Source organism: Anomaloglossus baeobatrachus, chromosome 1 (assembly GCF_048569485.1).
Source record: "Anomaloglossus baeobatrachus isolate aAnoBae1 chromosome 1, aAnoBae1.hap1, whole genome shotgun sequence".
NCBI lineage: Eukaryota > Metazoa > Chordata > Amphibia > Anura > Aromobatidae > Anomaloglossus > Anomaloglossus baeobatrachus.
The window spans coordinates 686,110,513-686,126,474 of record NC_134353.1 but is presented as its reverse complement, the minus strand read 5'-3'; positions in this window follow the sequence as shown (position 1 = coordinate 686,126,474).

The window sequence follows — 15,962 nt, the reverse complement described above, 5'->3', positions numbered from 1 at the left end:
ACAAGGCAGGGCCGCTATTAGGGCATGACAACCATTACTGGTGTATGGGGCTCGGTGAAGAGGGGGGCCCAGGATAATTACTTAGCTTTATTAAGCTGAGCCCCCTCTTCTCTGGGCCCCAATCACAGCCAAAGCATAGAGGCCTGACCATGTCGCTTCGGCCACTACACTGGCTAATTTGCATGAGAACTAGCGCTTCAGGGGCAGCACATGCAATTTAGCCATGTGCTGGAGTCAAGGTCAGTGGGACAGAGCAGGGCGCCAGCACATCATCCTGCAGCCCAGTGTGCAGCAGCATGATGAGGTCATCACTCCACGACCTCAGCACACTGCTGTAAGTAACAGAGCCACGGAGGTGGTGAGGATGTGGCAGCTGGCGGGGACAGGTAAGCGCTTGGTGAGCTGAAGACAGGGGCAGGATGATCGCCATGGGTGGTGGGTGGCCCGCTGACCCCAGCTCCTGCCTTGCTTCAGCTGGATGCGCGTCGGAGGGCACACATTCAACTGAAATGCATCATGGTTCATAGAGGGCACTGTGTGACATGGGGGATGGAGAGGGTGAGTAACATTTGTTTTTCTTTTTGTGGCATACAAATATATCAGGAGGAGCTCAAGAGGGGACATATATACCAGGAAAAAGACAGATATATATATACCAGGAGGAGTACAAAAATACCAGGAAGGGGACAGAAACCAGGATGGGGATATATGCCAGAATGTGCCCAGGAGGGGAATATAAATACCATGAGGGCTCCAGGATGGGACATATATACCAGGACGGGGACAAATAAACCAAGATTGGGGACATATATAGGACAAATATACCAGGAGAGGGCTATATATATCAGAAGGAGCCCAGCAAGGGGACATATATACCAGGAGGAGGACATATATACCAGGAAGGGGAAATATATACCAGAATGTGCACAGAAGGGGAATATAAATACCAGAAGAGCCAATGGATGGGACATATATACCAGGATGGGGACAAGTAAACCAGAATGGGGACATATATACAAGGAGGATGACAAATATACTATGTTGGGGACATATATTTCAGAATGTGGAAAGAAGCCAGCTATATATACACCAAGAAGAGCCCAGGAAGGGGACATATATATACCAGGAGGAGGACAAATATACCAGGAGGGGAAAAAAAGCAGGATGGAGACATATATACCAGAATGTGCCCAGGAGAGGGCTATATATACCAGGAGGAGCCCAGGAAGGGGACATATATATCAGGAATAGGACATATACACCAGTTAAGGGAAAAAAACCAGGATGGGACATATATATCAGAATGTGCCCAGGAGGGGGATATAAATTCCAGGAGGGCCCCAGAATGGGACAAATAAACCAGGATGGAGACATATATATACACCAGAATGGGCCCAGAAGGGGAATATAAATTCCAGGAGGGCCCCAGGATGGGACATATATATCAGGATGGGGACAAATAAACAAGCATGGGGACGTACATACCAAAAGGAGTACAAATATACCAGGTTAGGGACATATATACCTGAATGTGCCCAGAAGAGAGCTATATATACCAGGAGGAGCCCAGGAAGGGGACATTTATACCAGGAGGAGGACATATATACAAGGGAGGAGACTGAAACCAGGATGGGAACATATATACCAGAATGTGCCCAGGAGAGGGATATAAATATCAGGAAGAGCCCAGGATGGCACATATATACCAGGATGGGGACAAATAAACCAAGATGGGGACTAATATACCAGGAGGGGCCTAGGATAGGGACATATAAGTCAGGAGGAGGACATATAAGCCAGGAAGGGGACATTAAACAAAGATGGGGACATATATAACAGGATGGACCCAGGAGGGAGACATATATACAAGGAGCTGGACATCCATACCAGGAAGGGCCCAGGATGGGGGCATATATACTTGGAAGGAAACATATATACCAGGAGGAGGACATATATACCAGGAGGATATTATACATAGGGGCACTGTGTGGGGAGATAGTATACAGACGGGTAATGTGTTTTGGGCAAAATACAGAGAGGCAGTATGTGTGTGGGGGATATTCTAAAGAGGGCCAGCTTGTGTGAGGTGATAGTATACAGAGGGGCAGTGTATGGGATGGATATTATAGAGATGAGCAGTGTGTGTGGTGTGGGGGATATTAAATAGAGAGGCAGTGTGTGTGGGGAATATTATACAGAGAGGTAATGTGTGTGGTGGATATTATGCAGAGGTTCAGTTTGTGTGGGATATTATACGGAGGAGCAGTGTGTGGGCATGCTATACAGAGGAGCAGTGTGTGTGAGGGGATATTATACAGAGAAGCAGTGTGTGTGGGAGAGATATTATGCAGAGGGGCATTGTGTCTGGGTATATTATACAGCGGGGCAGTGTGTGGGGGGAGATTATACATACAGGCAGTGTGGGAAAGATATTATGGAGAAGCACTTTGTAGAGGGTGTATTATGGAGCAGGGTGGTGTAGGGGCTATATTATTAATTTTCTGAGGAAAATACTTCATTATCTGCAACAAATTCAAGGGTGCTAACATTTCTGGCCATGACTGTATACAGTATATTTATATATATATATATATATATATATATATATATATATATATATATATATATAGATAGATAGATAGATAGATAGATAGATAGATAGATAGATAGAGATTTTCCTAAAGTGGCAGTGAGACTGTGGAAGGTTTAAGGATTGGAAGTGGAGCTGGGTATTAGAATTGTTGGAGTCTCAAGGGGGCCCGAAAAATGTTGCCAGCATGGGGCCCTGAAATTCCTAATAGTTGCCTTGTGAAAAGTGTTAGATACTTGAAGAACAAGGGTGGTCTCAATGCTGAGATATATGTAAGTATCCTACGAGATGAGTTACTTCGTACACTCGAGTACTATGGGCATGAAAAAGATGACATAAACTTTTAAAAGTTTGTCTAATGCATATTAGCACTTTTACGAGAGGCTGCTGATAAGTCTTTGGCTTTGTGATCTTTTTATGGTAGCGAATGTTACATCACATGAAAACCTTGTGTCTAATATATGTTTTCAAAATTTTGTGTTTGTTGCTTATGGCAACAGTGTTCTACATATGCGGGAAAACAAAATGGTGGAGTCTATTGCGATATTCACAGCAACTGAGAGCAGAGAAGTGATAAAATTCTTGTGTCTGCAAAGAAAGTCCGCAAAGGATATTCATTGTGATAACTCGCAGACATTGGGGGATCAATGCCCTTCATATTCCTCAGTTAAGAACTGGGTTGCCAAATTTAAATGGGCCACTTCATCACCAATGAAGAGGAACGTCTTGGACAACCAAGAGTGGTTGTTGTTCTGGAGATCGTCGATGCTGTGCACAACCTCATACTGGAGAATCAATGAATTTCAGCTAAAGCAATAACAGACATCATGGGGATTTCCCGTGAATATGTTTGTGTCATTATCCATGAACATTTGGATATGAGAAAGCCATCTGCAAAGTGGGTCCCCAAATGTTTGACAACAGGTCAGAGAAGCATGCGAGTGAAAACTTCCCGGTCCATTTGTCTGCGTTTCCGTTCTGATAAGAACTTTCTGGATAGACTAGTCACTATGGATGAGACCTGGATTTGTTTGTAAGACCCTGTCAAAAGAGTGGAGGCACAGTGGTTCTCCTCGTCCAAAGAACTTTTGCAAAGTGCCAATGTTGCTAAGTGCTGGGCAGTTATTTCAATGGCATTGGACTAACGTGCATCTTCTCTCTCTTCACACACTTATATATCTCTGCTTGCTGAAGTGTAATATCTGCTCCCCTCTGCTGCTGAATTCACTTTCCTGGTATATATCTCTGCTTGCTGTGACATATGCTATATCATTTTTACATTATGTTTAATACTCACTGATGTATGACTGTATCTTCCTCTTTGTAAATCTTATCTGATGGTGGAAGGTGTGAATCTGTGTAGACTAGAGTCCGGGTGGGGGTCAAATGTTCTGTTTCCTTTGATTCCTTAATCATTCCCTGGTGTGATCAGCATTTGTTAATTTTCCTTAACAAGCTGAGCTCCCATAATCCCCCTCACCTACTCCTCTAGTCTGCCCTATATATCTGGGGCTGTTCTAAGGGGTGCCTGCATGAGGGGTGCCAACGTTTGTAAAGTGCCAATGTTGCTAAGTGCTGGGCAGTTATTTCAATGGCAGTTAGTCAGGGCAGGAGTCAGGTAAACTAATCTTTGACACTCTGTGTCCACCATGACTATTATTTCCATCTCTATCATCATATGGGCCTTTACTGTCCACTTTCACCTCCCTGTCCCCCCTACATCACCACTCATCCACATCAGTCCCTCTCTCCTCCCCTCTCCTATGTACAGCTCCCAGACTCTTTTCACCTATCTGAATAACCTCAATCCTTCATGCTCCAGGGTATCACACAAAAAGCCATGCCACACGTCCAAAAACCATCTGACCTTTCTCCTTCTACTCCTACTTCTATCAGGTGTTAGCTCTCCTAATCCCAGTCCACCCCATGCTAACTTTACCCCCTCCCCCACCTCCCATAGAAACCCTGATAATATTATTAACATTCCCTGTACACCCTCACTTCCCTCTTTTAATTGTGCTCTCTGGAATCCACGGTCCGTATGTAACAAGCTTCCTTACATCCACAACCTCTTTCTCAATAACTTTCTTAACTTACTAGGCCTCACTGAAACCTGGATTCAGGATTCTGACACTACTTCCCCTGCTGCCATCTCTCACGGTGGTTTACACTTTACCCATTCACCAAGACCTGGAAACAGACATGGTGGTGGAGTCGGCTTACACCTGTCCCCACAGTGCACTTTCCAGGTCATCCCCCCAGCTCCATCACTCTCATTCCCATCCTTTGAGGTCCACACCATCATGCTCTTCCATCCTCTTCCCCTCAGAGTAGCTGTCATATACCGTCCACTAGGCTCACCCACCCAGTTCCTTGACCACTTTTCAGCCTGGCTGCCACACTTCATGTCCTCTGAATTGCCAACCCTGATCCTAGGAGACTTCAACATCCCCATGAACAGCCCCTCCTCCCCATCTGCATCTCAGCTTCTATCTCTCACCACCTCCCTTGGCCTCTCACAGCTCTCATCCTCTGAGACACATGAAGATGGTAACACCCTTGACCTGGTCTTTTTCCGCCTCTGCTCAATCTCTCACTTTGACAACTCACCTCTTCCCCTCTCTGACCACAACATCCTCTCCTTCAAGCTCACAAACCCTCGTCCGCCCCAGCACACTCCCACCTATCACACATTCAGAAACCTACAGGCCATTGACTCTCAGACACTTACAGACTCTCTACACTTATTACTATCCCCTATCGCCTCACTTTCCTGTCCTAATCTGGCTGTAAAGCACTACAATGACACACTCAGAAGCACCCTGGACCAAGTAGCACCCCTCACCCTCAGAACCTCCAAACACCGAGTAAAACAACCTTGGCTCACATCACAAACTCGATTTCTCCAGCGATGCTCTAGGAGTGCCGAGCGCCTATGGAGGAAATCCCGCACACCAGAAAACTTCATCCACTACAAGTTCATGTTAAAGACCTACAACTCTTCCCTTCACCTCGCCAAACAGACCTACTTCACCACCCTTATCTCCTCACTAGCCAACAATCCAAAAAAGCTCTTTGACACCTTTCACTCTCTCCTCAGTCCCAAAGCACAGACCCCTATCACAGACCTTCATGCTGATGACCTGGCTTCGTATTTCACAGAGAAAATAGAAAACATCCGCCAAGAGATCAGCTCCCAGCCACCAAGCTTTGTGAATCCCATCCCTCCCCATATCCCATCCAGCTCACTTTCCACATTTGACCCAGTCACAGAGGAGGAAGTCTCCAGGCTCCTCTCTTCTTCTCGTCCTACCACTTGCCCTACTGATCCCTTTCCCTCACACCTACTCCAGACACTCTCTCCGGTTGTCACCACTCACCTAACTAAAATCTTCAATCTCTCTCTCTCTTCTGGTATCTTCCCTTCCTCCCTCAAACACTCTATCATTACTCCATTATTAAAAAACCTTCCCTTGATCCGTCCTGCACAAGCAACTACAGACCAGTCTCCAATCTCTCCTTCATCTCTAAACTCTTGGAGCGCCTGGTCTACTCTCGTCTTACCCACTACCTTTCTACTCACTCTCTTCTAGATCCTTTACAGTCTGGCTTCTGCTCTCTACACTCAACAGAAACTGCCCTTGTCAAAGTGACCAATGACCTATTGACAGCAAAATGTAACGGTGACCACTCTCTGCTTATTCTTCTTGACCTTTCTGCCGCCTTCGACACTGTTGACCACCATCTCCTTCTCTCTATGCTCCATTCTATCGGCCTAAAGGACACTGTTCTTTCCTGGTTCTCTTCCTATCTTTCTGGCCGCTCATTCAGCGTATCATTTGCTGGCTCCACATCTTCTCCTCTTCCTCTCACTGTTGGGGTCCCTCAAGGTTCAGTCCTTGGCCCTCTTCTTTTCTCCCTCTACACTGCCCCAATTGGAATGACCATCAGCAGATTTGGCTTCCAGTACCATCTTTATGCTGATGACACACAGCTATACAACTCATCCCCTGAGCTCACCCCCGCTGTACTACAGAACACAAGTGACTGCCTTACTGCAGTTTGCAATGTCATGTCTGCTCTCTATCTGAAACTTAACCTTTCCAAAACCGAACTTCTGCTTTTCCCTCCATCTCCCAACCTTCCTAAACCTGACATCTCCCTCTCTGTGTGTGGCACAACGATAAGTCCTAAGCAGCAGGCCCGCTGTCTGGGTGTTATACTTGACACCAATCTCTCCTTCACCTCCCACATACAATCTCTTGCCCGCACCTGACGCTTGCACCTCAAGAACATCTCTAGAATCCGCCCCTTTCTCACAATGGAAACGACAAAAACCATCACCGCGGCCCTGATCCACTCTCGCCTTGACTACTGTAACTCTCTATTAATTGGTCTCCCCCTAACTAGACTCTCCCCTCTACAGTCCATCCTTAATGCAGCAGCCAGGGTCACCTATCTGGCTAACCGCTACTCGGATGCCTCTGCTCTTTGCCAGTCATTGCACTGGCTGCCCATATATCACAGGATCCAATTCAAACTACTTGTTCTCACCCACAAAGCTCTCCACAGTGCAGCACCCCCCTACATCTCCACCCTCCTCTCTGTCTATCATCCCACCCGTTCTCTACGCTCTGCAAATGACTTTCGACTAACATCCACACTAATTCGAACCTCCCACTCCCGAATCCAAGACTTCTTCCGAGCTGCACCAAACCTCTGGAACGCTCTACCCCAAGAAGTTAGGACAAATCACAACTTACTCAGCTTCAGACGCTCCCTAAAACCGCATATTTTTAGGGCAGCCTATCACACTCCCTAGCCAAACTAATTTCACCTAATCCCTCTACAACTTCTCAGAACATAACCCCACGTCAAACTCCATGGCACCCAAATGCATCTCAAGGCTCTGGCCAACTGGTCCAGGAAGCCATTATCTATCTCCCATGAGATGGCTGGATTGTCATTGTAAATAAGCACTTTTACCTTGCCCCTCCCCCGATCTCATTGTAGATTGTAAGCTCTCACGAGCAGGGTTGCCATTTTTCCCTTTAAATATTGTATCTTCTATAATTGTTACTTGTTTGTATATGTTTATGTATATGATATGTATATGAGCCTCCTGAATTGTAAAGCGCTGCGGAATATGTTGGCGCTATAGAAATAAAGATTATTATTATTATTATTATTATTATTATTATTAATAAAGAAGTTCAGGTTGCATAAATCAGCCACTAAGGTGATGACGTCTGTGTTCTGGGATAAGGAAGGTGTGATGCTAGTGGACTACCTTCAAAATGGTTCCACCATCAATGCAAGGTATTAGATTGAACTTTTGGACCAATTGAAGGCAGCTCTGTAGGCCAAAAGGCGTGGCAAGCTGTCCAAAGGAATCTTGTTCCTGCAAGACAACGCCTCCGTTCACACTGCACAAGCAACTATGGCAAAACTGTCAGAGCTGGGTTCCAGATAGTTGACCACCCACCTTATTCACCAGATATAGCTCCCTCTGACTATCATCTGTTTCAAAACGTGAAGAAACACCTCAAGGGTACAAAATTTCACACCATTTCTTATGCCATGGCTGCTACGGATGACTGGTCTGAGGCACAACCAAAATCCTTCTTTTTACTAGGCTTACAGAAGTTGGAATACCGATGTAAGAAGTGTGTTGACATCAGTGGAGAGTATGCGGAATAAATGTAACGTTTCATCATCCTATCTCGTTTCTTTCTGGGTAAAGCCAAAGACTTATCAGCAGCCCGTTGTACTATGAAATAGTGTGATTATTGTAAGAATTTAGTTTATCACAAGTCTAAAGGCTGCTTTACACGCAGCGACATCACTGGCGATGTCGCTGGTGAAAGCACCCGCCCACGTCGGTTGTGCGTCACGGGCAAATCACTGGCCGTGTCACACAACATCGCTAGGACCCGTCACACACTTACCTGCCTAGTGACGTCTCTGTGGCCAGCAAACCGCCTCCTTTCTAAGGGGGCAGTTTGTGTGGCGTCACTAAGCGGCCGCCCAATAGAAGCGGAGGGGTGGAGATGAGCGGGCCAAACATCCCGCCCACCTTCTTCCTTCCTCATCGCGGGTGGCCGCAGGTACGGTGATGTTCCTCGTTACTGCGGTGTCAAACATAGCAATAGCAACGATAATCGGGAAAGGAACGATGTGTCAACTATCAACGATTAGGTAAGCAATTTTGATCATTAACGGTCATTCCTGCGTTTCACACGCAACGACGTCGCTAACGAGGCCGGATGTGCGTCATGAATTCTGTGACCCCAACGACATCTCGTTAGCGATGTCATTGCTTTAGACATGATATTATTTTAAAATGTAAATGAGATTAGCTGATCAGAACCTATAGATAAACTATTATCTTGCTTTCATAGAGTAATTTTCACTTTATTTCAACAAGTTCCACTGGTCATAGTGAACTTGAAATATGCCACTAGAATCTGTGGAAGACAACTGATATAAATATTTTTAGAACTGAACAATTGTGCTTTATAGTTCCGAGTTTTACTCTGTAGTATGGGTACTTTGTGACACATGCACACAAACAGTCTGTTACATATACAGGGGCGTAACGATCGCGGTCGCAGAGGTCGCCACTGCGACCGGGCCCGCAGGGTTATAGGGGCCCGGCAGCCGCTCTGCAGAGCCGGCTGCCGGGCCCCTATGTGTAGTGCCACTATGTAGTGGCCGACTGCGCGACCGTTAGGGGGCCGGCCTGTGAGTCAGGGGGCCCAGTGTCTGCAGGGGGCAGAGGGGCCCCTGACCTGGAGAGGCCACCAGGCGTTCCTGACCTGCTGCAGAGGAGATGTGCTCCTGCACGGCAGACGGAAACCATCCCTACCAGGACCTGCGATGACGTCACGCCCATGTGACTGTGGGAGGAGACACAGGATGCCGGGAGAAAGCAGGAGAAGATACTTCGAACACATGAGTGGTAATGAGAAAAGAGGGGACATGAGGGGAGGGGCTGCAGGGTGAGGGGGATATGAGGGCTGCAGACTGTGACAGAAGCATGTGAAGGGTGCAGAGTGTTTGAGAGGGGTAAGTTGGGGTACAGGCAGGGTGAGATATGTGGGTCAGGGTGTGTGTGTGATATGGGGGTGCAGGCTGTATAGGGAGCAGGGTGTGTGACATATGGGGGCAGGGGCGTAACTACCGCAGTCGCAGGTGTCAGAAGTAGCTGAGAGGTACTTGTTTTTTTATTTTGCTGGCTGCATGACACATATAGGCCCGGGGAAGCTGCCTGCATGATACATGGAGGCCCTGGTGGGGCAGGCTGGCAGGCTGCATTACACATAGAAGCCCTGGGGGCTGGCTGCATGACACATGGAGGCCCTGGGGGGGGCTGGCTGCATGACACATGGAGGCCCTGGGGGGGGCTGGCTGCATGACACATGGAGGCCCTGGGGGGGGCTGGCTGCATGACACATGGAGGCCCTGGGGGGGGGTGGCTGCATGACACATGGAGGCCCTGGGGGGGCTGGCTGCATGACACATGGAGGCCCTGGGGGGGCTGGCTGCATGACACATGGAGGCCCTGAGGGGGGCTGGCTGCATGACACATGGAGGCCCTGGGGGGGCTGGCTGCATGACACATGGAGGCCCTGGGGGGGCTGGCTGCATGACACCTGGGGGGGGGCTGGCTGCATGACACATGGAGGCCCTGGGGGCTGGCTGCATGACACAGGGAGGCCCTGGGGGGGCTGGCTGCATGACACAGGGAGGCCCTGGGGGGGCTGGCTGCATGACACAGGGAGGCCCTGGGGGGGGCTGGCTGCATGACACATGGAGGCCCTGGGGGGGATGGCTGCATGACACATGGAGGCCCTGGGGGGGATGGCTGCATGACACATGGAGGCCCTGGGGGGATGGCTGCATGACACATGGAGGCCCTGGGGGGGATGGCTGCATGACACATGGAGGCCCTGGGGGGGCTGGCTGCATGACACATGGAGGCCCTGGGGGGGATGGCTGCATGACACCTGGGGGGGGGCTGGCTGCATGACACATGGAGGCCCTGGGGGGGCTGGCTGCATGACACATGGAGGCCCTGGGGGCTGGCTGCATGACACAGGGAGGCCCTGGGGGGGCTGGCTGCATGACACAGGGAGGCCCTGGGGGGGGGGCTGGCTGCATGACACATGGAGGCCCTGGGGGGGATGGCTGGACACATGACACATGGCTGGATGACATGACACATGGAGGCCCTGGGGGCCCTGGGGGGGATGGCTGCATGACACATGGAGGCCCTGGGGGGGCTGGCTGCATGACACATGGAGGCCCTGGGGGGGCTGGCTGCATGACACATGGAGGCCTGGGGGTGCCGGCTGCATGACACATGGAGGTCCTGGGGAAGCTGGCTGCATGACACATGGAGGCCCTGGGGGGGCTGGCTGCATGACACATGGAGACCCTGGAGGGGCTGGCTGCATGACGCATAGAGGCCCTGGGGGGGGCTGGCTGCATGACGCATAGAGGCCCTGGGGGGGGCTGGCTGCATGACGCATAGAGGCCCTGGGGGGGGCTGGCTGCATGACGCATAGAGGCCCTGGGGGGGGCTGGCTGCATGACGCATAGAGGCCCTGGGGGGGCTGTCTGCATGACGCATAGAGGCCCTGGGGGGGCTGGCTGCATGACACATATAGGCCCGGGGGAAGCTGGCTGCATTACACATGGAGGCCCTGGTGGGGCTGGCTGCATGACACCTGGTGGGGCTGGCTGCATGACACATGGAGGCCCTGGTGGGACTGGCTGCATAATACATGGAGGCCTGGGGGTGTGGCTGCATGATACATGGAGGTCTATGGGACTGCATAATAAACATGAAGGACACCTTATACATAGACTATAGCAGCGCATTATACATGGAGGTCTATGGGGCTGCATTATAATACATATAGGACTATGGGGGCTACATTATAATATATGGAGGACTATGGAGGCTACCTTATACATGGTCTGTGGGGGTGCATTATAAAGCATGGGGGACTGTGGTGCAGTATAAAATATGGAGAACTATGGGAAATGCATTATAATACATGGAGGACTATGGGGGTTCATTCTAATATATAAAGGGTTATGTGGGACCCTTTATACTATATGGAAGGCTATGTGGGGGCCATTATAGTATTTGGAGAACTATATATGAGGGAGGAAAAAGATACAAGTATGGGATGGGAATGTTTTGTGCTGAGGGAAAAGGGCTCTTTCCCATGCTCTGCTATACATCTCTCAGCACCCAGCTTTCCCATGCTCTGCTATACATCTCTCAGCACCCAGCTTTTCCATGCTCTGCTATACATCTCTCAGCACCCAGCTTTCCCATGCTCTGCTATACATCTCTCAGCACCCAGCTTTCCCATGCTCTGCTATACATCTCTCAGCACCCAGCTTTCCCATGCTCTGCTATACATCTCTCAGCACCCAGCTTTCCCATGCTCTGCTATACATCTCTCAGCACCCAGCTTTCCCATGCTCTGCTGTACATCTCTCAGCACCCAGCTTTCCCATGCTCTGCTGTACATCTCTCAGCACCCAGCTTTCCCATGCTCTGCTATACATCTCTCAGCACCCAGCTTTCCCATGCTCTGCTATACATCTCTCAGCACCCAGCTTTCCCATGCTCTGCTGTACATCTCTCAGCACCCAGCTTTCCCATGCTCTGCTATACATCTTCTCTCAGCACCCAGCTTTCCCATACTCTGCTATACATCTCTCAGCACCCAGCTTTCCCATGCTCTGCTGTACATCTCTCAGCACCCAGCTTTCCCATGCTCTGCTATACATCTCTCCGCACCCAGCTTTCCCATGATCTGCTATACATCTCTCAGCACCCAGCTTTCCCATGATCTGCTATACATCTCTCAGCACCCAGCTTTCCCATGCTCTGCTATACATCTTTCTCTCAGCACCCAGCTTTCCCATGCTCTGCTATACATCTCTCAGCACCCAGCTTTCCCATGATCTGATATGGGAAAGCTGGGTGCTGAGGGAAAGATGTATGACAGAGCATGGGAAAGCAGGGTGCTGATAGAGGGATTTTAGATCATGGGAAACCTGGGTGCTGTGGGTAAAAGCCAAGTGTCAGCATCATTATCCCGTACCCTAAGTGTTGTGTACATGGAGGGGGGCCCCGGTCCAAAGTTTGCACCAGGGCCCATCAAACTCTAGTTACGCCACTGTACATATATAAATATATATATAAATCCACACAGACACACACACTCAAACACACACAGACTAAAGATAGCACAGCCACTCAGCATACAGACACACACAAACTCATACACACAGACACACACGCACACTAAAGAAAGCACAGACACGGAGCACACACACTCACTTACACTCAAGGTACACTTAACACACAGGCACAATAAAGACAAATTTTCCTTTCTCCTCTTATTAACTTAAAGTTTCATTAGTAAATGTATGCTAATTACATCAGAAAATTAGCATACCACAATACCATCAAAACTGCATTTCCATCACCTAGAGGTATTATTCACATGCTAATGGATGGTAGTAAAAGGGCTGCAAACTCACATTCAACTAATTACTCTAATTACTGACACCAAGTTAAGACACATCCACATTTTCATTAATTAACATATGGATCAATATATTAACGAGGGGCAATAACAGTTTCATTAGTATATACCTATTGTGCAAGCCAAATTGGATTTATATTAATTTCTTTAATAATCATTTTTTTTTTGCCATTGTTGCAATGTAACTCACTCATTGACCATACATATTATAATAACTATTAATTGCACAATCAGAAAGAAAACTATTTTTAAAGGGATTTTTAGGAATTTTTATTGATGGTTCATCCTTATGATAGACAATTAATATGTGATTAATCAGAGATGTTTCAACTCCTAGGTTCCCTAGTCACAAAGATGAATGAGATTGGGCCACAGTACTGTGTACTGCCGCACTATTCTAGACAGGTAATAAAGGACAGTGGAGCTATAAGAGTGTTCTGTGGCGGTAGCTGCGGGTGAAACATTCCAGTCTGTCCCTGCACCTAAAGCCAGTTGTCTGTGCCCTAGCCCTCCTCACAGAGCAATGGGGTTAGTGGTAGTGGTTGTCCTGGCTTAATGTGTGGTCTTGTAGGTTGCAAGTCATACCTTTTGTTAGGCCGCCTGTAGAACCAAAACCCGTCTACAGGGGAGACCGTGACAAAGACTCGGATCTTCTCAACAACTTTATTTTACAGAATATTAGGCCCCTTTCACATGTCAGTGATTCTGGTACGTTTGTGCTTTTTTTTAAACGTACCAGAATCACTGACATACGCAGACCCATTATAATGAATGGGTCTGCTCACACGTCAGTGATTTTTCACTGCACGTGTCTCCGTGCAGCGTACCCGCGTGTGCGTGATTGCCGCACGGAGACATGTCCATTTTTTTCTGGCATCACTGATATCCCACGGACCACGCAGTGGTGTGGTCCATGAAACACGTGCCAGAAAAAAACGTGCATTTAAAATAATAAACATTTTAACTCACCCGGCTTCAGCGACGCTCTCTGCAGCCCGTGCAGCCTGCTGCTTCTAAGCTGGCTCATTACTGTCGCGCATCTTAATGATGCACGACACAGCCGACCCGGAAGCAGCTGCTGCGGGGGTCAGCGCCGGCCGGATGCTGCACCGCGGGAGCGATCAGCACCATGGACAGCGGGAGCGGGCGCAGGTGAGTTGATTTCTAAGTGCAATCACGGGCCACGGATAACGGAGCCCGGATTGCACTTAGACAACCCACGTGTGCCGTGATTCACGGCACACGCAGGGACATGTGCGTGTTTTACACGCCAGTGAAAAACGTCTGTGTTTTTCACTGACGTGTGAAACGGGCCTAAGGCCCGTTTCACATGTCAGTGAAAAACAGTGACGTTTTTCATTGGCGTGTAAAACACGCACATGTCCCTGCGTGTGCCGTGAATCACGGCACACGTGGGTTGTCTAAGTGCAATCCGGGCTCCGTTATCCGTGGCCCGTGATTGCATTTAGAAATCAACTCACCTGCGCCCGCTCCCGCTGTCCATGGTGCTGATCGCTCCCGCGACGCAGCATCCGGCCGGCGGTGACCCCCGCAGCAGCTGCTTCCGGGTCGGCTGTGTCGCGCATAATGAATATGCGCGACAGTAATCAGCCGGCTTAGAAGCAGCAGGGAGGACGGGCTGCAGAGGACATCGCTGGACGCCGGGTGAGTTAAAATGTTTATCATTTTAAATGCACGTTTTTTTCTGGCACGTGTTTCACGGACCACACCACTGCGTGGTCCGTGGAACATCAGTGATGCCAGAAAAAAATGGACATGTCTCCGTGCAGCAATCACGCGCACGCGGGTACGCTGCACGGAGACACGTGCAGTGAAAAATCACTGACGTGTGAGCAGACCCATTCATTATAATGGGTCTGCGTATGTCAGTGATTCTGGTACGTTTAAAAAAAAGCACAAACGTACCAGAATCACTGACGTGTGAAAGGGGTCTTAGGCAAAGTTTTCTCAGCACAATTTCAGAAATGATATCATTAAGTCCCTGTCGGCTCGTGGCTTCCACTCATAAGGAGTTGTTCACTAATGATCCAATCATCAACCGGAGTGCTCTGACTATACACCTCATCTCACTTCCATTATTTCACCCAAATGTTTGCCCAGGTCAATCCTAAAGGTGGCTTTACACACTGCAACATCGCAAACGACATCGCTGTAACGTCACCGGTTTTGTGACGTAATAGCGACCTCCCCAGCGACATTGCAGTGTGGGAAACACATCAGCGACCTGGCCCCTGCTGTGAAGTTGCTGATCGCTACAAATTGTTCAGGACCATTCTTTGGTCCTTTGTTTCCCGCTGTGCAGCATGATCGCTAGAAAGTCTCAGTGTGTAAAGGGGACTTAAATGTGCAGGCAGCAGGAGCCGGCTTCTGCGGACACTGGTAACCGCGGTAAACATCGGGTAACCAAGAAGCCCTGTCCTTGGTTACCCGATATTTAACTTCGTTACCAGCCTCCGCCGCTCTCACTCAGTGCCGGCTCCTGCTCCTTGCACGTATAGCAGAGTACACATCGGGTAATTAACCCCATGTGTACTGTAACTAGGAGAGCAGGGAGCCAGCGCTAAGCAGTGTGTGCTGCTCCCTGCTCTCTGCACGTGTAGGTACAGCACACATCGGGTAATTAACCCGATGTGTGCTGTAACTAGGAGAGCAGGGAGCCAGCGCTAAGCAGTGTGTGCTGCTCCCTGCTCTCTGCAAGTGTAGCTGCGTGCGCTGGTAACCAAGGTAAATATCGGGTTGGTTACCCGATATTTACCTTAGTTACCAAGCGCAGC